Raw genomic sequence first — 23242 nt, 5'->3', positions numbered from 1 at the left:
TACATCATCCCACTCTCTCCTGGCCAGCAAAGTGTCTGCTGAGAAATTTGCCCATAATCTTGTGGGGGTTCCCTTATATGTGATGAGTTACTTTTCTTTTGCTGCCTTCAATATTCTCTTTGACTATTGACAATTTAATTATAATATGTCGCAGCATAGCTCTTTTTGATTCAACCTATTTGGGGTTCTTTGGGCCTCCTGAATCTGGATATCGACTATTTTCCCCAAGTTTGGAAAGTTTTCAGCCATTATTGCTTTAAATATACTTTCTGTCTTTTTCTGTTTCTCTTTCTCTTCTCCTTCTGTAACTCCATAATGTGTATATTGTTTCTCTTAATAATCTCCCATAAATCCTGTGGGCTTTCCTTGCTCTCTTTCATTCTTTTTTCTTCTTGCTCCTCTGACTGGAGAATTCAAATTACCTATCTTCTAGGTCACCGATTCTTTCTTCTGCTTAGTCATGTCTGATGATGAAGCCCTCTACTGAATTTTTCAGTTCATTGCACTCTTCAGCTCCAGGATTTGTTTGAGTTTCTTTGATGGTTTCTATTTCTTTGTTGAACCTTTTTTTTTTGTTCATGCATTGTTTTCCTAATTTCATTTACTGTTTATGTGTTCTTGTAGTCCACTAAGCTTCATTAAGAAGATTATTCTGAATTCTTTGTCAGACGGTTCATAGATATCCATTTCTTTAGGTTCAGTTATTGGAGTTTTATTAGTTTCCTTTCATGGTGTCATGGTTTACCTGATTCTTCATGATCTTTGATTCCTCCTCTTCCAGACATTACAGGTTCCCTTTGGCAGGGACAGTCCTTCACCAGTTAGCTCAGCCTGGGGCTCTGAATGGGTCAACTGATAGTGTCTTTGGGCAGGTGGGGCTTGCTATCAGGGTCTCTATTTGGGCAAGACACTGCCTGAGCTCTGAGGTTGGGGGGTGCTGCTGGCTGGGAGCAGTTGGATAGGACTGCAGGCTTGGTTCTCTGCCCAAGCATGGCTGTAGGATGGGCTCCGCAGTTGCCTGAATTCTCTAGTCAGGCTTCCTGGTTGGGCAGGACTGAATGCTACATTCAGTAGTTGGGTAGGGCTGCAAATTTTCTTTCCTGCTCAAGTGGAGCCATAGAACAGACCCCATGACTGGTATGGCTCATTGGCTGGGGACCTGAATAAGACAGAACTACCCACCAATTTCCCTGGCCAGACAAGGCCACTGGCTTGGCTCTGCAGGTGGACAGAGCTGCTTGTATGCCACTACCAGTGGGGCTGTAGGATGGGTCACGCAACCTCCAAGGTGCTCCAGCCTGGCCAGACTGGACTGGGGGTTATATTCCACAGTAGAGAGGGATTTGAATCTGCTTTCCTATCTGGGTGGGGCTGCAGAACAGCCTCCACAGCCAGTACAGCTCATTGGTTGGGGACTTGAATCAGGCAGAGCTGCTCACCAAGCTCCCTGGGCAGACAGGGTCACCCGCTTGGCTCTGTTGATGGATAGAGGTGCTGGCTGGGCTAAGATTTGTGGAACGTTTTAGTGCATGCCAGGCACTGTACTAAGCACTCTGGAGGCATTGCTTCATTCAATTATTTCGCCAACAATATAATTAGTCCCATTTTGCAGATGAGAGAACTGAAGTTGAGAGTAATGAGGGTGAGGGAGGGAAGCTGGGATTCAAGCCCAGGGCTACATGATGCAAAAGCCCCATGTTCTCAACCTCCATGCCTTTCTGTTTGTTATTTCGGAATCCTTCGTTGGTCTCTTCACAGGTGAGATCACACAGATTCTTAGTTCTAACTGCCATGGCTTTTCCTTAGCTCTGCATCCTTTGTCTTGATCATAGAATTTTCCATTTCTATGGGGCAGGGTGAAGAGAATCCTTATCTGCTGTGCAGTTTCTGCTGTTACACACAAACATTACAGACAAACTTTTTAAAAAAAATCTTTAAATGGACCAAATCTGGGGATCTTCTTTAAGTTATTCCTATTTTGAAAACTAGTGATGATTCTACTTTAACAACTTTCTCACCCTTTTTTCCCCACATTCTATCCCCAAATGAAGCCTCATGAAAACTTGTTAATGTTCCTAAACTGTGAGGGTAAGAAATCTCAGGGCATAGTGGTTAAGTTAAGAGTGCTCTGCTTCAGTGGCCTGCGTTCAGTTCCTGGGAGACCTACACCACTTGTTGGCAGCCATGCTGTGGCAGTGACCCACACACAAAACAGAGGAAGATTGGCACAGATGTTAGCTCAGGGCAAATCTTCCTCAGCAAAAAAAAAAAAAAGAGAGAGAGAGAGAGAGAGAGAAATCTCTCTTCTATACTGAGTCCTCCTAATATCTGGCAAATGTGTTAGACAAGTCAAGTAGGTTGTAGGGAAGTGTCAGAGGCATAAATGAGAAATTAGTCTGAACTTAAAAGTGGGAATCAGGTGTTAATTGTATTCAGCAAGTAAAGATTGAAATGTTTACTCTTAAGACAGGATGAAATGGAAGCTAGATTGAAGAGATCACTTCACATTTGGTAAAAAATTATTTAGTTATTTATTTCCATGATCTCAAATCCTCGTTTTGAATTCTGATTTTAAAGTGGTTTTCTAAGTTGGAGTGTGATCCCTGCCATTAATACTTACTTACCCCCGAGTACTTATATCTTCATACAGATGTGTATTACTGATGTTGGAATAAGACTTGTTTTTTGTTGTGCATCCAGTTGTCTTGTCATTTGGAAAAATAGTGATCTACTTGGTTTTTTTGTTTTGTTTTTAATTTCTCAAGTTTCTCTTTATTTTTTCCAGCTTTATTGAGGTCTAATTAACATCAGTGATCTATTTGGACCTTTCCTGTAGCACAGAGGAATGATCTAGTTGCAGACCTTTTTTAGGAGCTACAAATGTCCTGGTCGAAAAAAGAATTCTCATAGCCCTTCTTTGCTTCCTAGCCTTACCTGTATCCCCCCATCGTCCGTGAACACCAACGTAAAGACCCACCCCATTCAGGCCCACTGCCAGCTCTCCTCAGAGCCTGCTGCGTGGGTCTTGGTGAGCTGGTCTGGTCAGCATGTATTTCTGAGGGAGGAAGGGCAGGCTCTGTCGAGGAGGGGCCCTGGATTTCTATTATACTTCAGTCAGAGGCCAGGATTTATTTGTTGTTAAGGAGAGAATAAATTAAAGCAAGCATGTTCTTATGAAGGCTGTGGGTGTGTAGTTGGGGACCATTGTGAGGCCCCCCCAAACATGGAAATGAGGAGGAGAGAATGACCTCAGAGCCAAGTGAGGAAATCTATAGGAATTGGATCAAAGCCCGTGCTTCAGAGTGAGCTTGTCAACAGGAAGGTTCCTCAAAGAAGGGGTGTCTCTTAGAAGCATGACCAGTCCACTCAAGGTCAGCAGGGAGGGAGGTGATGAGAGGCCCCTCCAGGCACTCCCCCAGGATGCCTGGCAGCACCTCACCCTGTGAGCAGGGCTACCCCTGCTGCGGAGACGGAGACCAAGTCATGCTGCCCCGAAACACATGACCCACACTATTCCTGAAATTGCATGTCCACCTAGAGGACGAGAATGTGCAGGTCATGTTGACCTAAGTGCCGTCCTCCGTGTGAGTGGTCTCTCTCAGTAAACGGGCATGCTGAGTTTTTACAGTAGTCCTGAGAACTTGTCTCAGGGCACCCAGCCCCTGAGAGATGGATGCAGTCTCCACATGCCGGCAGCACCCAACTTCCAAGCCTGCAGTGCTGATGGACAGACCCTGCACTGCGGTGGGTCTGCAGGCCGCCTCCTGGGAGGCCTGGCAAGAGCCGGCCAGCCATGCACTTCAGCTCCCTGCCCAGCTGCAGCCTTGGAAAGTTGACGTCTATACCAGTGACTCTTGGGTCCACCTGTGACCCAAAAATGTTGAAGCCCTAACCCCCAGTACGGGTGAATGTGGTCCTATTTGGAAATAGGCACTTTGCAGGTAATCAAGTTAAGATGAGGTCATTAGGGTGGATGCTAATCCAATTTGACTGGTGTCTTCATGAAAAGGGGGAATTTAGATACGCAGAGGAGGACGATGTGAAGATACAGAGAGAACACTGTGTAAATGCCAAGGAATGCCTAGGGTACCAGAATCCAGGAGGACGCTCTGGAACAGGCGCATAGCCCTCCCTGTGAACCGATCCTGCTGACACCTTGGTTTCCAGCCTTCGGCCTCTGAACTAGGAGATAATACATTTCTGGTGTTTCAGCCACGCGCTTTGTGGGACTTTTTTTAACAGCAGCCCTGGGAGAGTAACACGCCCTGTGCCAGACTCTTCACCAGGGAACTCTGAGTTAAAGCTGTTAATTACCAGCCACCATTTAGCCCTGTTGGTGGAAAAGCAAGGCCCTAAGAACATGAACTACGCTAGGCCCCAGGTGGTGTGGCCCTCGGAGAACTCCTGGTAGGGACTTTAGTGAGCAGGGACAGATGCCCTCAGGGCTGAATCGGTATCATCCAGTGCTTCTTTTAAAGTTCCTTTCAGATAAAATAAGCATTTCAGGCTACGTATATAGAAGGCACTAGCACCAAAAGATGTTCCTAAAGACAAAGTATAATTTACTTAAGCGGGTGTTTAGCATTTTGCCCCAAACATAAGTAAACTTAGTCTGTTTGTTTTAATGCTTTGTAAACCCCTGAATATTTACTTTGAGATTTTTGACCACATACTAACTTTCCAGTAAGGAAGTTCAGACATTTTAAACTATTTGCACAAAAAATATGTTGTCATTTTTTTAATGAAATTTGAAATTTCCCATGTTTAATGTAAAAACAGCTGTCATGAATTATCTCAGGTGCCTCACCTCCACAGGGTAAAGGCAGAAGCATTTGGCCTTAAGCAAAAAAATGACTGTCAAATTTTGACCAAGTGAAAACATGGGATTACAATAAATGTAATGTATGCTTTTATCTATAATATTCACTCACTGAAATAATTAACTAAATTTCTGAAATAGTCCTTCTTTCATAGTTTGACATACTTTTTTCTAGATTTACATTTTTTATTAATTCTATTAATTAGTTATTAATTAATACATTTTTATTAATTATTAAGTATTAATTCTGGAAGCCATCCAATGAGGCTGACAGATTTTCTCCCATTTTGTGGATTAAAAACACTACGACCCTAAATGGCTTGTCCAAAGCCATGAAGAATAAATATTGAGAAAGGAACATCTATCTGTCGCAGCTTTTGTCTTCTTATTCCTTCCACAAATATTCCTTTCTTGAGAGCAACTCTCCTGTTCAGATTCTTCATCAGGTTCACACACACGCAGATGGAAGAGCAAAGTCCTTGCTTCTGATTGATGGCCTTGGCCCACCCCTTCCATGGACCACACCTGTGAGTCGGGTACGGCCAACCCCATGTTACGGAGGCTCAGAGGGGTTTAATATCCCGCACGAGGGCACATAGCTAGTTCACGACTGCTCGGTCTGAGGCTGGTACGGGACGTAAAGGAAGTTCACATCCATTGTCTTTTCATTATTGCAGGCGGTCCCCAAAATGAAAAGAATTTTTGTTAGATTATTGCTATTCCTTAGCACCCACTATATGCCGGATACATACCACAGGAGGCCAGTTCATAGCTTTGTCTCATTTAATCCTCTGAACAACTCTTCAAGGTAAGAGATTACTTCTACTTTTTCCAGCTAAGGAAACAGAAACTTAAGGGTGTAACTAAGGTGTCGTGGGCAGAAACTGGCAGAGGCAGAATTCGGGCCCAGGTCTGACTTGGCTGAAAGCATAAGTTTGTTCTGCTGCACGGATGACAGTACTGTATGTGCTGAATGGGACAAATGTCTCAGGAAAGCGCCATCAGGGCCCTACGGGGCTCTGAGGAGGGGGGGCATGACTCTAGTGGGGGCTGGTGATGAGGGTGATCAGGGCAGGCTTCCTGGAAGAGTGGGTGCAGGAGGCAGGCAGAGCAGGGCGAAGGATGGGAGGGCGGGAGAAAGGTCAGAGACACCTGCCCTCACTGTCTGCTCAGCCGCCGCCGTCCTGTGGGCCAGTGTGTGCTGGAAACTCTTGGGTGTTGACTTTGTGCTTAACACGAGGGGCTATATGGATAAACCCGACGGGGGATGAAGAGTTGAAGAGGGAAGAGAGGGCATGCGGACGGGTGTTTGCTTGGATGCAGAGAAAAACCCGCAGAGAATTTACCCCGGGAGCTGCCGTGGCGCAGGCAGGAGGGGAGCCAGGGCCGCAGTGGAGCGGGGCGAGAGTGGCATCCCAGTTGGCCACACCATCCCTTCGGCTTCTTCTTCTGACTGCCCCCCGCCCCCCACCGACTCCGTGAGTACTTTGCAGATCTTCTTCATATATATTTGCCTTGAAATAATCTTTTATGAGGTTCAGTCTTTCCGGGAGAGTCACGGTGTGAGGGGAGGGCTGCTTTTACAAGGCTCCACGCCTTTCTAAGGCTGTCATTCTTATTTCTCTCCAGAGAGACAGGACATTGCGAAGAGCTGTTGAATTGCTCACTGGTCTTAGAGTTTGCTGTTGTGACCGGCCTTTGCTGAGAAGAGTGAAGTGATGCAGTGACGTCTTTCGGCCTGTCAGTCGAGAGCCAGGGACCATGAGTGCCAGGAAGGAGAGGAGAGGACAGGTGCAGCGTGGTATTAACCCAGAGTCCACCTGCTTCCAGCAGCATCTTCTAGCCGAGGGACCTGGGGACCCTTTTTCACCTTCCTCAAGCCCTGTTTCTCCGACTATAAGACAGTACTAAGATCTGTGTCTGCTCCAGACAAGACACCCAGCACGATGTTTGGCACAGAGCTGGTGTCTGACAGAAGCGTGTTGTATCTGAATCTGAGTCCATATGTTCTCCACTCACAAGACTGCTTTTAGCATCTATCTAACGACTAGTCCCTGAGGCTAAAAGGAAATACTTTGAGCTGCACTGAAAGCTGCTAGGATGGAAAGGACGCAGAGGTCACAGTCCTCAGTAAAGGTCCAACCCAGCAGGCTACTAGGTGCAGCCGTGTCCTCTGGAGCCAGCAACTAGGAGATGAATGTGAACAGTAGCGTCGCCACTGACACACAGCTGTGCTGTGGGTGACTGCAGGCTGCACCCATGAAGCTTGGCGGACACAGTGGGGAGCTCGTCTGGCAGCTGCCCTCAAGCCAGTTGCTGGGTGCACTCAGAAACACTAGCTAACAATCCTTGGCAGATGAGCAAAGACATGAAAAAGCAAGGCAAATGGCCAGTGGGCCGGGCCCTGTCCAGTTGCAGCCTAGGCTCACCTCGAGGCCAGGCTGGGAACCAGGTGCGGCCCTGCCTGGGCTCTGCCCCTCTTTGGAGAGTGGGAGTTTCCAGCTGTTTCTGCCCTTTGGGGGCTCCTAGCAGTGTGTCCTGAGGGACTGAGCAGCTTAGAGTCAGTCTCCAAAGAGGCTTTCACATCAGACACCTCTGATTTGGGGAGGAATTAAGAATGAAGATCAATGGCAGGTAATGCTTACCGGACTAAAACACACAGGAATTGATCATAAACCTCAAACGAAGATGTTAATTCTTATTGCAAGGAAAAATACCTGAGTTTTAAGCAATGCTTTGCCTGGGAAGATGTCCAAAGACCTGAGGCAAGCCCTGTGTTCCCAAGGAGCCGCTGATCCCTGAGAACGAACAAAGAATACACACGAGACGTGGGAATTAAAATCAGACGTTCTTTTCCCCTGACCGTCTTACCTTTAATAGTTATTTAGAAGAAATCTGCATTTTCCCTTGGAATGCGCTGCGTCTTTGCTGGCCGGCTCTGTGTACCGGTCTGCCCGCCTGTTTCCACTGGCTTGTCATGCTCACTAATTAGAGAGCTGCCGCCTGATTCACCTTGTTAATTAGAGGGACTTGCACACGGAGCCCTTCGGGCGGTGCGCGAGAGAGCCTCGCACCAGCGTCCCGAGAACGAGGCGTCTGTGAAGTCATTCTTCTCATCTACCTTCTATTTTTCATTTGAAATGAATAAATCATTGAGATTTTCCTTGTGGAGTGAGAAGCAAGGATTCACATCTTTGTAAGATGTAAATTACATGTGATCAATAGGAAGGGATGGCTCCCGTATTGTACTTACACGATTTCCTAATTTACTCCTTGTCAGTGGATGAAAAATGGCCTCAAATGTGTGTCTCCTCTCCGTGAAGCAGTGTCCTTCATCTGCTAAAGGGGACATTGACTGGGAGACACGCCTGCTTCCTCCAGCTGCTGGAGTCTGTCTGGTGGTCCGTTGCTCACCTGCACAGAGGGAGGGAGGCCCCGAAACCCGGAGGAGGGGGTTGGAGCAGCTCCTCCCCCAGCCTCTCCCAGGCCCCGTCTGCTCAGGAAGAAGCAGGGCCCGGTAGGTAATTTGGACTGAGACCTTCTCCTGTAATAGACACTCTCACTTAATCAAATCGGGATTTTAGATGTATCACGTCTTTAAAAAAGCAAAAGCATTGAAATGCTACTTTGGCGTGGCCCGGCTGTGGCCCTGGTCACAGAACAGCTGTGCCCTTAAGCAACGTGCTCCTCCCTTTCCTCCTGCACAGGGAACTTCGGAAAGTAGTTCCAGTGGCTTTCTCTCCAACTACTTCGTCAAAATTCAGTATTATAGTGAAACAAGAAAAGGAAAAGGTAGCAATTGCTCATTGGTTGAAAGGAGGGTGGTATTAAAGGTGTGGCTTTCCCATAAAAAGAGAGGGATGGGGCTTGACCCCACAAAATCTGGGCGTCTGCTGAGGAGCCTGAGTCAATCACCCCATTATTGGTCTTTGTGGTTAATTAATATCTTAAAAGTTTGCCTTTTTGCTCGTCCATAGCATTTGCAGTAACTGTGCATGCTGTCTTGCAGAGATTTTGGCAAAAGATTTGCAAATATTTCTTTAGAAAAAGGAAAGAATTTTACACCTGCTCCTCCTGGGCAGGGCATAGACTGGGGTATCTGTTTTCTAGAATGCTCTTTCCACCGTTCTGAACATCTGATTTTGTGCCCACAAGCACGCATTTAGCACTTACTGCACAAAAAACACTGCCCCAGCCCCGAGGGAAAGCTCTCACACAGAGACCCTCCCTGTCCTGGGACCCCATGCGCATCTGGATGGAGGAAAGAACCGGAGAAGACACAAATCCTTACCACACAGAGTGGTGGGTGCTCCGGAGCCTGCACAGAGGAGGAGAGTGGAGACTGAGGTCACAGATGGAGGGACCCTTTTGAGGGCTGCTGGGGGACAAGCGGAGCTTGCCAGGTGGGGAAGGCCTTGCAGGCAGGGAGCACAGCGCACACAAAGCCGTGGAAATGCGTGGCCCTCTGCAGGGATGTGAGGGGCTCAGGGAGGCTGGAGAATAGATGAGTGAGAGGAGAGATGGCTGCTGGCCAGGAAGGCACCAGTCAGGTCCTGAAGGCCCACGCTCCACCTCGGATGTTACCCGGGGTGCTTCTCACTGCAGTATTACTGTGAGGAGCCTCCAGCCCGGGGGAAAGGCAGGAAGGTCAATGTGTGCCTGCCCCAGCGGGTGCTCTGGCTCAGCAGGAGCCCATGCAGGTCTAGAGGCTCCCCAGGAGGCTGCAGAACTGTGCTTGGCTTCCTTGACACATTTGCTCTCTGCACAGCTCCAGCCCTGGGTGCAGGGGCCCTCGGACCATAGGGAGGAGAGGGGAAGGTGATGGTGGATGCCGGCCTGCCAGGAATCTCACAGGCAAAACACGCCGCCTCCGTAAGAAGCAGCACCTGTCTTGAGAATTTACCGAAGATCCAGGTTGCGCCAGGAGCGCTCTTGCAGTACTGCCCGGACCCCGAGCTCAGTCCCCCAGCATGATGTGAGCGCCTGCCCTTTGCTAGGGCCAGTGTGAATAACCCAGGATTCAGAGATGGAAAAGGCACCGTCTCCAGCCTTTAAGAAGCTACAAGAGACAGGCAGAAGTGATGCGTGTCTGCGGAAACGCAGAGAACGCGCTGCTAAGTCTCGAAGTAGTGGCCGCGAGAGGCAGTGACGCTGGCGCTGAGTCTTGCAGGGTGAACAGGATTTATGAGACTGAAGTTGGGGGGAAGGGTTTCTAGACAAGGAGCGGCAAGTGCAGAGCAAGGAGACGCGAGTGTGCTTGGTGTGTTCAGGAGCTGCAAGGATTCATTCAGGTTCCAACTCAGGGAATAAGCCTGGGGGGTTTGCAGTGGGGCCCAGGATGGAGGCATTTAGGGCAGAGTGTAAACAGGGTCAGATCTGAATTTATAGAGGAGGCTGTTGCCCTCACCCGGTTGTACAACACCTGGGGTGCTTTTCACAATGCTTTCTGAGATGTTGTGCAAGGCCACGACAGAGGCCCTTTTACCATCCGGGCCAGAGCTAGCTAGGGTCTGAACCAGCACAGACAGAGAGCAGATTCTGAGGTCAATCAGGGCTCGGGCGGTGGGCAGGCGAGCGCTGTCCTGGAGGTGGCTTCCAGCTTAGGGAACTGAGCATCGTACTGAATTAATAGCCTTCTATTCGCAGTCTAGCAGTTGCATCTTGTAGCGATGTGAGACTTCCTGCTTCACAGCTCACCGGGTTACAGCCAGGGGAACGGAAGATCCGGCCACATTCCCAACCTGCCGCCCGAGTAGTGCTGGATCCGACGATGAGTTCCTCACCACCAGAGCACACCACCCCTTCTAATTTGCTTGTAAAACGACAGTTGCGAGCTGTACCATCCCTATCAGCTGTAAATGGTTGTCCCTCTTTTTTAAAAAAACAAAGTCCTTCGTCCCTCTGATGAGCGGTCAGCGTTGTTCCAGGCAGGAGGGAGAGCCAGGGGACCAGGGCTGGAAGCTTCTACCTCAGGGACCCCTGGGCACCACCTCATCTCCTGGGTGAAACCATCTCTTCTTCTCAGACCAGTCCTCACTAGTGGGGGAGCTTTCCAGAGGCTCACAGTGATGTCTAAACACTGACTCAGGGGAGCCCAGCAGCCCCCAAATCTGCTTAGTCCCATCCCCCTGGGGAAGGGTCAAGAGGCCCGGTGCTCCTCTGTCTCCAGGATGCTCACAATAGCCAGGCGGCCCTGCCATTTTCACGGTGAGAGAAGCTGTTTGGACTTAATCTGTAATCCTCCTGATTCAGTCAGTGTCAGTTATGGGTGCCAGGCACCGAGCAGGGCACTGACTGGTCCCTCGCAGCCCCAGCCCTCACACAGCCAGTGCATCTGAGAGAGGTTTCTGAGGACCATATGGCTGAGGTTTCTCACAAGGTGCATCAAGGCTCAGGCGCAAACCTGTATCTCCCTGCATTCAGAGAATACCTCGGTGCCAGGCTTTCCTCTTTTAACAAGTCATTTTCTTCAGTAACGTGGGTTACAAGAAAATGAAGAGGTGGAAACACACACACACACACAGACCCAGTGAAATGAGAGCAGCATTAAAATAGCAGCTAAGAGCCCCACAAGGTTTTCTCCTGCTTCGTGAGACCCTCTCGGACCCCCTCACCCCGTGGGCCTCATCCTGCAGGCTTGCAGCCAGCCAGCCATCCGGCCGGCCTCCTCCAGGCAGAGCACCACTGTCGCCACTCTAGCTTCCCATGTGACAAGTCCCTGCAGGCAAAGGCTGGCCCTCCTCCTATTGCCCCCAGAGTCCAGCAACACTGCGGGCTCTTGGGAAGCCTCTGCTAAGTCATTAATAGTCTCTCCACACACTTAGAAACTTCATCCTTTGCTTGACTCTCAAGGTAATGTGCGTTGATGGCAGACAGTTTGGAAAGTGCAAAGCTGCTGAACTCCATTGCAGGAACGGTGGCCACAGGTTGTTTAGGCCAAATATCTGCTCCCCGCAACCTCCCAACCCCACCTGTGCAGTCTCTGCTTCTCACCTAGTTGATTTTCCACTTTAATTCCTGAACTCTGGCTTCATTACTTTGTATCAGCTATTGCAAAATAATTTTAATGGACTTTTTGGTGTGAGACAAGCATTCTAAGCTTTGTGGTGTCCTTTGCAGTAATAATTAATACGAGAGCATAAACTGCCAGCAGCTGGCTTTACGTAAAGTGGCGGTGCCCACCTCCTTCCTGGTAGGTGGTGTGGGATGCCACACGCCAAGCAAGGTCGAGTTGGTACACACAGGCAGACAAGTGGGGGTCGTTTGCATTCATAAGGATAATTCGTGTTGCCCCCAACATTATTGATAAGCTTGGATAAAGGGGCGTGCAGGCGCGTGCAAGGGATGCGGGCATCCGACCACAGAAGGCCGGCTGATCTGCTGTGCATTCGCAGCAAACCGTGCACAAATCGGTGAATGGTGAATCTGCCCAGGAGGTTCGGGCGGCATCTTAGTTTTTCCTGTTGGTCCTTTGCTGGAGTAGACCAAAGAATCCTTAAGTCTAAATTTAAGGACTCATTTTGGAACAGCTTTAACCCATGTTTTTTTTTTTTTTTTTTTAAAGATTTTATTTTTTCCTTTTTCTACCCAAAGCCCCCCGGTACATAGTTGTGTATTCTTCGTTGTGGGTTCTTCTAGTTGTGGCATGTGGGACGCTGCCTCAGCGTGGTCTGATGAGCAGTGCCATGTCCGCGCCTAGGATTCGAACTGACGAAACACTGGGCCACCTGCAGCAGAGCGCACGAACCTAACCACTCGGCCACGGGGCCAGCCCCTTTAACCCATGTTTATATGTCCAGAATTGGTGATTTTGTGGCTGGCTCTGAAAATAAAATGTTTGATGTTTTCTTAAGAGGATATATTCATAATTGTACAAATATCTGTTGAGCACTCGCCATGTGCCAGCTCCTCGACAGACACCGGGGCATTCACCCTCATCTTTGAGGTGCTCCGGTCCGGAGGGAGACAGAGACCCGCGGACGGGCACCATCCCTGCAGGGGCAGTCGAGCCGGGACAGGAGTCAGTCCACGAGAAGCATGAACCGAGAGCGAAGGAGAGCAGGGGTGAGTGGGACAAGGAGCACACTGGGGCGGGAACAGGATGGACAGGGGAGTGCTTCCAGCAAAGAGGCGAGAGCAGGCAGAGGCCTGGGGCCAAGGGGAGTGAGGTGATCCAGCTGCCTGGCAGAGGTTCCAAAAGGGACAGCTCACAGACGGCTCTGTGTGGCCTGACATATCTTCTGATCTCTTTTCAAATTAGCTGCCAACATTTAAATACTGAGAAGTTTCACATTCAAAACCAAACCAAACCAAACTTGGATTTTTGGGTTCGCTTAAAAAATTTGGCATCTACATTCCCACCTGGCAGCCATCAGCTGGAGCTGTGCCCTCCTCCAACACGGGTCTACGGACTGAGCTTTTCCGGCCCCCAAGAAAGATCTGAGCCTGGAGTTGCCGTGCAGGTGGCTAGGGTGGGGGCTTGGTTAGGCAAGGGGCGCTGTGTCCTGCAGGCAGCTGAAAGCCACCCAAGGGCTGTGCGCGTGGAGCCACCTGAGCGGGTTTGCCTTCCAGAAAGACGTCTCTGGTTACAGTCTGGAGATTGGACTTGATGGGGCTGGACAGGAAGCCATCCAGGGGCCATTCGTTAGTTCATGGGAGGGAGGATGGGAGACCCATGGTGGCTGAATGATGGCCCCCCAGAGAGATCCGATTCTAACCCCTGGAACCTGGGAACGTGACCTCCTGTGGCAAAAAAGGACTTTAAGGACATGATCAAATTAAGGGTTTTGAGATGGGGAGATTATCCTGGACTACCCAGGTAAGCCCCCAAAATGCGACCATGTGTCCTTATGGGAGGGAGGCAGGGGAGATCGGACACCCACGGAAGAGAAGCAGTGTGACCACGGAAGAAGGACAGGAGAGATGCGGCCAAAGCCCTGGGATGCCAGCAGCCTCCAGCACCTGGGAGAGGCACAAGACAGAGTCCTCCCCAGGGCCTCTGGGGGGAGCGCAGCCCTGCTGCCCCTTGATCTCAGCCCAGGGACACCGATTTCTGACTTCCGGCCCCCAGAACTGTGAGAGAACACATCTCTGTTGTTTCGAGCCCCCAGGTTTGTGGTGATTTATTTCGGCAGCCACAGGACACTAACACAGACCCTGTTGGAGAGACTTAGGGGTGGGATCCGCCAGACGGGGGGCCGAGAGGATGTGCCTGTCGGGGCAACGGGAGGCGTGTGGGAGGTCTCCATGTTGGGTCCTGATGAAAGCAAGCCTGAGACTCAGCTGTGGGTGCAGGAGTGAGCCCAGCAAGCAGAGGGAGAGCACAAAGGGAGCGAAGCAGAGAAAGGAGAGCCTCCTGTGAAGCGGTAGGATGGAGCTGGTGACCTCAGCGGGCAGAGAAACCGTGTTGGATGCTCCTCGGAAGAAGGGAAGCTGGGGCATCGATCCATCAGCCCCCCTCACCCAGCGCTTGATAGTTGCCTGGGTTACTCAGGGTTCTCCAGAGCAACAGAATCAAGAAGAGGCATCTATCCCTGTCTGTATATCCCTAGCCCTGTACCTGTACCTACATCTATACATAGATATATAAAGAGACATAATGAATCAGCTCACATGATCACGGACGCTGACAAGCTCCAAGATCTGTGGCCCACAAGCTGAAGACCCAGCAAGAGCCAACATTCAGTTCAAACCTGAAGGCAGGAAGAAACTGATGTCCCAGCTCCAGGAGTCAGGCGGGAGGAGTTCCTTCTTCCTCACGAGCGGGTCAGCCTTCTTGCTCCTGTCAGACCTTCAGCTGATTGGACGAGGCCAATTCACGTTTAGGAGAGCAATCTTCTTTACGCCGTCTACTGATTCAAATGTTAACCTCACCCAGAAACACCCTCACAGAAACACCCAGAATAAGTTTAACCAAATATCTGGGCCCCCGTAGCCCAGTCAAGTTGACAAGTAGAATTAACCATCAGATTGGTCCAGGGCATTCTCCCTCCACCCGCTGCTGAGTGGCCTCCTGCGGCTACTAAAAATCCTGACGGATGCTGAGGTCTGTACACGAGGCGGGCCCCAGGCCAGGTGCACAGGACCATTCTCCATGACTGTGCTGAAATCAGGTGCCCAGGGGATGCACTGGGAAACGAAAGCACAGGCTTCCTGGGTGGGTGGGGGTCGGGGCGACACTGAGGCTTTGCATGTCCCCGGCGACCAGGCAGGTGGACCTGGGGCATGGCTCAGGCTCTGGAAGGCCCAGAGTGGGTGAGGTGACACACATGGGATTGGTGAGAACAGCTGTGGGGGACCCAGGGTCTAACCATAAGCACCTCGGCGACAGACTTGGTGAAGGAGCCAATCAGCGAGGACAGCTCCTTCAAGGAGGAGAACTGAGGACAGAGGCTGAGGGAGCCTTGGAGTCAAAGGGAGACCGATTCCATCAGTCAGTCAACAACATCACTGAGTGCCTAATCTGCGGCAGTCCCTGAGGATGCAGCAATTATCCACACGAACTAAGCTTCTGTTCACAGAGTAAACATGTAATAAAAAATAATTTCAGCTAGTGATAAGTAGCATGAAGAAATTGGGGCGATGTCACAGAGAGCGAGCGACAAGGCTACCTTAGTTGGACTGTGTAGGAGGCCTCTCTGAGGAGGTGGTGACTGCCTGACAGTGGGCGCTGAGGAGGAGCCACTGGGGGGCGGGCAGCGTAAGGGCCCCAGGCGGGGTTCAAGGGTTCAAGGGCCGCGGTGAGAGTGGCCGGGAGGCTGCTGGGCACCGAGGGCCTGGAGACCATCTGTCTAGATGCCATGTGAGGCCGGTGGAGCTTTGGACGCTGGGAATGACACAATCTGAGTCACATTTTTAGGTCACTCTGGCTGTCGTGGGGTGAGCGCACTCCAAGAGGACAGGACTGAAGGCGGGGAGGCTGGAGAAGAGGCTCCGTGGTCGTCTGAGCTGGGCACGGGGGAGATGCCGGCAAAGTCAGGCAAGCAGGGCCAGGCCCGTCTGGGCTTCCGGTCATCACCACTCGGGGGTTAAAATGGTACAGGGACGGACGACATGACCGTATGCAAGGTTCCTGTGCCACGGGAGTGAGGGAACGTGTGTCTTCACAGAGCAGAAGCTGCCCCTTGCCTGGTGCCAGCTCCCGGGCGGCCCGCTCTCAGGTGTGCGTCGGTCACAGGCACTGTCCTCGCTTGAGAGCGGGCCACCAGTTAAGGGACCGCCCTGACGGCCATGACAACCGCGCTCGTTTCACGGAACCGCCGGGCCTGGAGAGGAGCTTTCCGAGAGCCAGCGCTGCCCTGGGGAGGGGCAAAGGGCCCGGCTGGGACGGCGGCTTTCTGGCCGACCCTCCCCACGTTCCTCCGAGGACCACTCTGAAGGAGGAGGCCAGGCGGGCTCCTCCTCAGCCTCCGGCTGCTGCAGGGGGCGGGCGCTGGGCCCACGTAGGGCACCGGGTCTGCTCACCACAGGCCGCGGCGGGGAGGAGAGCTGCAGGGCTGGGGCTGGGGCCGTGGGAAGGGCAGCTGGAGACCAGCTGCCCAGAAAGAGGGGAGGTCTAGTGCAAGACCCTGATGGCCTCAGGAAAGCTTTTGGGGGGCCTGCACCATTTATTCCTGGATTGGGGGGATGTGCATTCACTTCAGCTGAGCAGGGGTAAGTGGTGTGGGGAGGTCGATCCCGCTCCTGCGGACTCTGCAGCTCTCACGGCAGGTCACCCCCTGCCCGCGGGGAGAGAAGGCTCAGTCAAACCCGGGAAAAGGCTCCTGGAGCCTCAGTTTCTTCAGCTGTTAAATGGGCACAACTGGGCCCATCCTGAGTTCAGTGAGGATGAGACGGAGGTAAGGGCAGGGTGGGTGTGCCGATTTGGATGGACCTGGAAGACACGTATGCTAAGTGAAGGAAGCCAGACACACAAGGACAGATCCTGTACGGTTCCACTTCTATGAGATACCAAGAATAGGCACATCCATGGAGACAGAAATCAGAATAGAGGTTACAGGGGGCGGGGGGAGGGAGGAATGGGGAATTATTGTTCAATGGGTACAGAGTTTCCGTTTGAGATGATGGAAAGTTCTGGAAATGGGGGCTGGCCAGGTAGCATAGTGATTAAGTTCATGTGCCCCTCTTTTGTGGCTTGGGGTTTGCTGGTTTAGATCCCGGCTTCGGACCTACACACCACTCATCAAGCCATGCTGTGGCGGTGTCTCACATGCGAAATAGAGGAGGTCTGGCACAGATGTTAGCTCAGCGACCATCTTCCTCACCCAAAAAAAAAAAGTTCTGGAAATAAATGGTAGTCATGGTTGCACAACAATGTGAATATACTTAATGCCACTGAACTGCACACTTAGAAATGGTTAAAATGGTACGTATTATGTTATCGATATGTTACCACAATAAAAAATAATAATAGCACCTTTTGATGACACTGAGTCAGGCTTCCTGGGGCTGCTGTGGACATGGCTGGCCTCTGGCCCAGGCCTGGCCCCCACCCCCAGGGGAAGATGGTAACTAAATGTAGACAATTTTGCAAAGAACTAAAGTATATGAAAACAGAAGCACATCACCGCGGTCCTCATAATTATCTATACATTTTTTCTTTACAAGGTTTTATATAATTTTATACCTGGGTTTCGTGGCGGTGGCTGTTTAGTGTCACACTCATTTTCTCATATCGCTAGAGACTCTAGGGCTCTCTTGTGCTCGCAGGACAAGCTCACCCTCCTCCTCCCAGACTGTGTTACCGGCAGGGTGGGCGGCCCTTTCTCCCCAGGCCTCAGACCAAGGGCAGTGTCTGTGAGATGGTGCCTGCAGCGCCCATAGTGGGGCATCTTGAAATGAGCTTGGGAGCTCTGGGTGCCCCCTCTTCCCTTTCCCTCAGCAAGAGCCCTTCCTTTGTGCTCATGGCCCCTGGAATCCATCCAGCCCCAAAACGTCGGCTCTCCAGAGGCCCCACTGCGTTTGAGGCTGCTGCTGTCCTGGTGACCATTTCTAGCAAGTAGACCCTCAGCTTAATATATTCAGCAGACATCTGATCACTGTGATAACCCTGATGGGTGGTGAGCAGGGCAAATTAGCTAAAAGATGATTGATTTTTTTTATGCGCAATTTTATCTTCAACCTTTCCTAGCAACGTGCAATACCAGAGTAATAATTTCTCCTCCCAGGTATTTGCCAGTGTCGAGATGGCACATCTATTCACGGTTGCCTGGAAGCCTCGTAATTACAATACAGTCCAAGCGTCCATTTTCCTTCCCTGACTACAAATAGGGATCAATCGAATTTGAAACGACCGCTCCTGGGCTTGCTCCCGATCGTGACCTTTGTAACGATTAGAGTTCCACCGTTGCTGTCCACCCCGAAAGAGCGAGTGGGCAGAGCTTTCCAACTGGCATTTAATCTGGATGTGGGCCAAAGATATTCCAGGTGAAAACTGGCCGTGAGCGGCGTAGAGAAAGGGCATGCGGACGGTCTCTCTTCCCCTGGGCGCTTCCTGTGTGTCCTCGGGTTTTCTTTGTCTGAGTCTTGGGTTCTGGGAGTGTCTGGTTGCTCTGGTGCGTGTTGAGGAGCTGTGCTGGCACCCTCTGGGCTGAATTCAGAACATCCCCGGAAGTTTTAGACCTGCAGACAAAAATTCTTATTTGCCAAAAAGAAGTTTCTTTCTTTCTTTCTCTTTTAATCACTGAGTTTGGTCTCAAATGCCAAGCTTTGGATTGTGAAGCCCCAGAGAGCCACAGGGTAAACAGCCCTTACGGAGGAAGCTGGGCCCAGACCTTGCCTGGAGCCCCCGGTTACTCCCCAAGTTGTCTGCAGAGCCGGGGTTTCTGACTCAGCGGCACCAGCTGCGGTGTGTCAGAGCCACCCCAGGCCCCTGGCACCGCCTGAGCGTGGACAGCTGCAGCCCCGTGCAGAGTGCCCCTGGACCATTTCAGAGGTGAGGGGTCACTGGGAAGGCTGTTCCACACATCTCCCCCAGAATCACACACCCACCTTGATGGCAATGAAGGGCCCCGGGGAGGGAGAGCGAGCATCCTAGGTTTGGCTGCCAACCCACCTCAGTTTTTTGAACAGCCGCTGCTGGGGCTGAGTCTGCTGCCTTTGTCTGTGGTCAGGGTGTTGACCGTGTCATTGAAATACACTCTCGTGGCCTTGCCTGTCCAGAGTCTTATTCTAAGCAATAGCAAAGTGGCTCCTTCCAGGCAGTGGTCTTCGGATGTCTGTTACTAACGCTGTTTTGGTTTCTTCGAGAATTCCTAAGCCCAGCCTCTGTACCCACTGGTTCTCTCTACACCCTCCCTCTTCTCTCCAGCCAGGCAGTCTCCCTGGGACTGACCCTCCTTGGCACCGTGCATCAGCTGCTACCCACACAAGGCCCCAGAACACCCCACCATCATCCCTGCACCTCCCCTTGGCCACCCTATCCAGTCCCGCCTCTGTGCCGGCTTCCCAGAGGACTCTGGGCAGCAGGAATGGCACCTGCTCAGGATGCAGACGGCAGGTACCCCTCCCTCCGCCCCGAGCATCTGAGTGTGTCTTGTAGACACCACGGCGCCTTGCCATGCCACTCCCTAGGGAAATCTTGTTTCCCCTCCAACCCACAAGAATTCTCTTTGCCCCTGGAGGCTTGAGGTCCCAGGAACAGAGGAGGAAACCTGGGGAGCAAATAAGCTGAGATGTGCCAGCAAACCAAGCTTGATCCCATGGTTGACTTGCCAGTGTCTCTCTGTGGTGCAACTACTAACAGAATTCTTAGGAAAGCACCAATGTCCCCAGAAATGAAAGCTATCATCAAGGGTTTAGGATCTAAAATCACATTAAGAGTCAAGCAAACCACTGTTTTGGCCCGCCGCAGAAGTCTCTGGAAGGTGCGTGCTGAGGCTGCCTTGCTTCGCTGCGTCACAGGTACACGTGTGTTGGGAGTCATACAGTAACTTAGAGAATTTGGAAGACAACGTTCTCTCTTTGCCACAGATGCAGAAACAAGAGCGGGCTCCGCTGAGACAGAGGCAAAGACCGGGACGGCATCAGCAGCCACCGGCCCTTGAAAGACGACGGGCCGGCTCACCTGAGCTCTGTCTCCCGGCGGGGAGGGGAACAGCGGCCTGTGCGCGCGTGCCGTTTCTGCTCTGTCTCATGCCTATACCTTTTCTTCTGTTTGGCCTTTGAAATGCAGTGAAAACCAGGTGCCCCTGGTTTCTTTTGTCCTCTCCCTTATTTATAGAACACGAGAGTACAGTCTCACAGGCTGGGGCTGAGGTCCACGGGCCTTTCCCTTGTCCTCATTGGGTTTCAACGTATGAATCCTAGCAGGCCCCAGGAACGGGAGCACAGAATATGTAGGGTGTTTCTGTTTTGCTGCATCCAAGGAATACAGTTGGAAGCCATTGACTTAATTCTCAAATACCCTGTCAATCTGGAAGCGTGAGATGCGTTTTGTGTGCTGTCAGGATGGGCTCTAAATTGTGCCTCTAGGCTCGGCAGCAGACCAGAGCCTGGAGCCAGAATCTGTGGAGTTGCCATCCCGGAACCCTGACATCACCAGGCATTAGGCCCGGACACAGTTCGGGACGTGAACCCTCCTGACGGTGGAAGATGCCTCTGCATCTTTCTTGGCAGAGGTACCTTTTGTCCCCTCCCGGAAGAGCAGCAACTTTGCTGATTTCAGTTCAGTTTATTTTCCCACTGTTAACATGTGTACATGGAAGTGTTTTCCAAGATGCTTACATTAGTGTCATGTTTTACAGATGATGTATAACAGTAGGACTTAGGTGAGAATCTTTAGCGCAGAATCTCTTGCTCCTGGTAACGAAGGAAACGCACGGGCGTCGCAGTGAGGTATGATAATTGATCTCACCACGGGCAAGTCGCGTCTCCTGAATTTCACCTTTGCCTTGGCACATATATTAGTAATTATTCTGATTAGAATAATGGCCTGCATTTTCAAAGTGTATAGTTCGCACTTAAAGTCTCTGCTTAACCTCCATGGTAATGTCACTTTCGCAGAGTTCTGCTGATGCTACAGACATCCAGAAAACCCAAGTGACGAAGCAGGAGCCTGCTCGTGGGCAGAAGGTGTTATTCCTGCTTCTGGCATTCTCCGGGACATTGTCCGGAATCTGTGTCTGGAAGGGATGAATGTTTGATTGGGAGATGGGTTAGTTTTCAAAATTCTTTTCTGAGTCCTCATCTTAAGAAGGGAAAAAGCAGTGCCCCGGTGCCCCAAGATTCTGGAATAATGGAATACTGTGCCCAAGTACATATGTATGTAGGAATCTCATGCCCAGGCCAGCCGGTGTGCACAAAACCAGCACAGAAGGTGGCTTTCCTGAATGAGAATCCAGCTGACGGGGGCGGAGTGAACAGCCGTGTTTCCCAGTGTGTGCGCCCTGACCCGGCCGTGCTGCGGCTACGGGGGAAAGGGAGCTGCAGGCTAGGGCTCCATGGTCAAGGAGGAGGGAAGCACTGGGTCGAACCACGCGAGACAGGCTTCTTTACTCACTTGCATTGTGTATCTGCCAGAGAGGGGCGTGCTCGTCCCTGCCATCCTGGCCCAGGCCTCCATCCCTGCTCATCTAGACAAAGGCAGCAGCGTTCCACCTGGGGCCCTGTGGCTCTTTAGTCCTCCTTAACCCATTTTCCACACACAGCCGGAGGGGATCTTTTAAAAGATGATTTGACATGTCACTTCCCAACCTGAAGCCTTCCAGTGGTCTCCCATTGTGCTCAGGATAGACTTCAGCTGTAATCGTGGCCCAAGGCCTGCCCGCCCTTGCCCTGCCTCTCCTCTCCACCTCTCTTCTCCTTCCCAAAGGCCACCCTGCCTCTTCCGGTCCTTGGAACACCTCAAGCCCTTTCCTGCCTCAGGACCTTTGCACTTGCTGCTTGTCTGCCTGGAAACTTCTTCCCTCTGATCTCCATGGTGGGCCTTTTTGTCACTTGGATCACAGCTCAAAAACACCTGTGAGAGGTGCTTTTCCTCATCACCAGCTCTATCCTGTCCCCCAACCCCCCATTACTTTGTATACCATTAAAATGTGTTATTTTCTGTATAGAATTCATTATTCTCTGAAATTATCCTGTTTATTTATTGCTTTCTCTCTCCTTGCCTCAATGTGGGTCTCATGAGGACAAATTGGTGGCCTGGTCTGTCTCAGTCACACTGACCCCTTACATTTAGAACCAGGCCACGACTTGGAAGCCTCTCTAGGAATGCTTGCTGACTAATGGCATGAACAGTGGGCACGTTTGTTGGAACCTGCTGAGGAAGCGGGTGGGGGCTGCGGGCACTCGTGGATCTGAGCCGTGTGCTTACCGCATGCAGCCCTGGCCCAGGCGGAAACCTCACCGTTTGAATGTGTTCGGTATTGGGAATGAGGGTGAGAATCAGAGGGCTCAGACTGGAAGGCATTCTGAAAGTCCCCCGTCACAGCCCCACATCTGGCATCCCAGGGCTGGGTATCACGGCAGGCGCCCGTGTGGCCACCTGGGCCCGCTTACAGAGGCCCATCCTGCTGTTTGCGCTGCAGGCAGAGTCCTTTTTGGGTGTCGGGGCCTCACGTGGCTCTGTCAACCCCCCACTGTTCCTGTGTCTGCGATTTTGCCCCGACTCCCTTTTCTGACCCCATCCCTGTAGGTGCGAGCTCCCATTTCACCTAAACGGCCCAAGAGGTTTAGGAGCATAGCGTCCTTGAGAGGGAGCGCTGGTTCAGCAGAGCAGCACAGGGACCCTGGCTTGGCTGCTTCTCCTTGACTGTGAGGCACCAGGTTTCCCAAGCTGCTGGCTCATCGAGCCTGGACACGTCTTCCAGCTTGAGGCCTCCCCTTCAGCTGACACATGGATGGCAACAGTGGTGTCAGAGCCCTAGGATTCCCCCCCATGGAGGGAGCTAAAATGATGACACTCTCCTGGCCAAAGCTGGGGGCCTGGCCTTGTCAGATGATGGGGTCTTAGGGGGTCGGCCTCCCACTTCATCCAGAGGACGCCAGCCTGCCCCTGGGCTCCCACGCCCACCGCTGCACACCTGTCCAGAACCTCCTTCCCATCCTCTGCCCTCCCATCCTCGGTCCTGGCCCTCTGGCTGGCCCTGCCCCTCTGGCCTCCCTGCTGACTTCCTCTTCTAGACTTCCCGAGTCATCATCTGCTAATCAGGGAGGGCCAGTCTTGTCCATGCTCCTTGTTTCCAAGTTCCAGGGCTTCTACTGGCCCTTCCTCGTCCATCCCGCTGTCACCTGTCTCTTCAGCCTCCCTTGGCTGACTCCCACATGCAGCAGCCAGAGAGTGTGGTGCGTTATGGCAAACGTCAGACTACTCTGCAAGTCTGCGAGGGAAGATAAATCAGCATAGTAAAGATTTTCCCTCCTAGTCACACTTTTTAGGAAGCAGAGTTTTCTAAATGTTTACAACCACCAGGCTGTAAAAGAGGA

General features: G+C 51.5%; 1 long non-coding RNA gene across 1 annotated transcript; it reads left to right on the top strand.

Annotated features, from left to right (window-relative positions):
• Positions 1–19789: 19789 nt before the first annotated feature.
• LOC139073704 (uncharacterized) lies at positions 19790–21865 on the top strand. Its single transcript, XR_011522687.1, has 3 exons — positions 19790–20436; positions 20563–20653; positions 20822–21865. It is a non-coding gene; the product is annotated as an uncharacterized lncRNA (long non-coding RNA).
• Positions 21866–23242: the final 1377 nt, after the last annotated feature.

The sequence above is a fragment of the Equus przewalskii genome, chromosome 9, assembly GCF_037783145.1.
Source record: "Equus przewalskii isolate Varuska chromosome 9, EquPr2, whole genome shotgun sequence".
NCBI classification, from domain to species: Eukaryota; Metazoa; Chordata; class Mammalia; order Perissodactyla; family Equidae; genus Equus; species Equus przewalskii.
The sequence above is the reverse complement of the archived record's forward strand: the minus strand, read 5'-3'. Positions and strand labels throughout refer to the sequence as shown.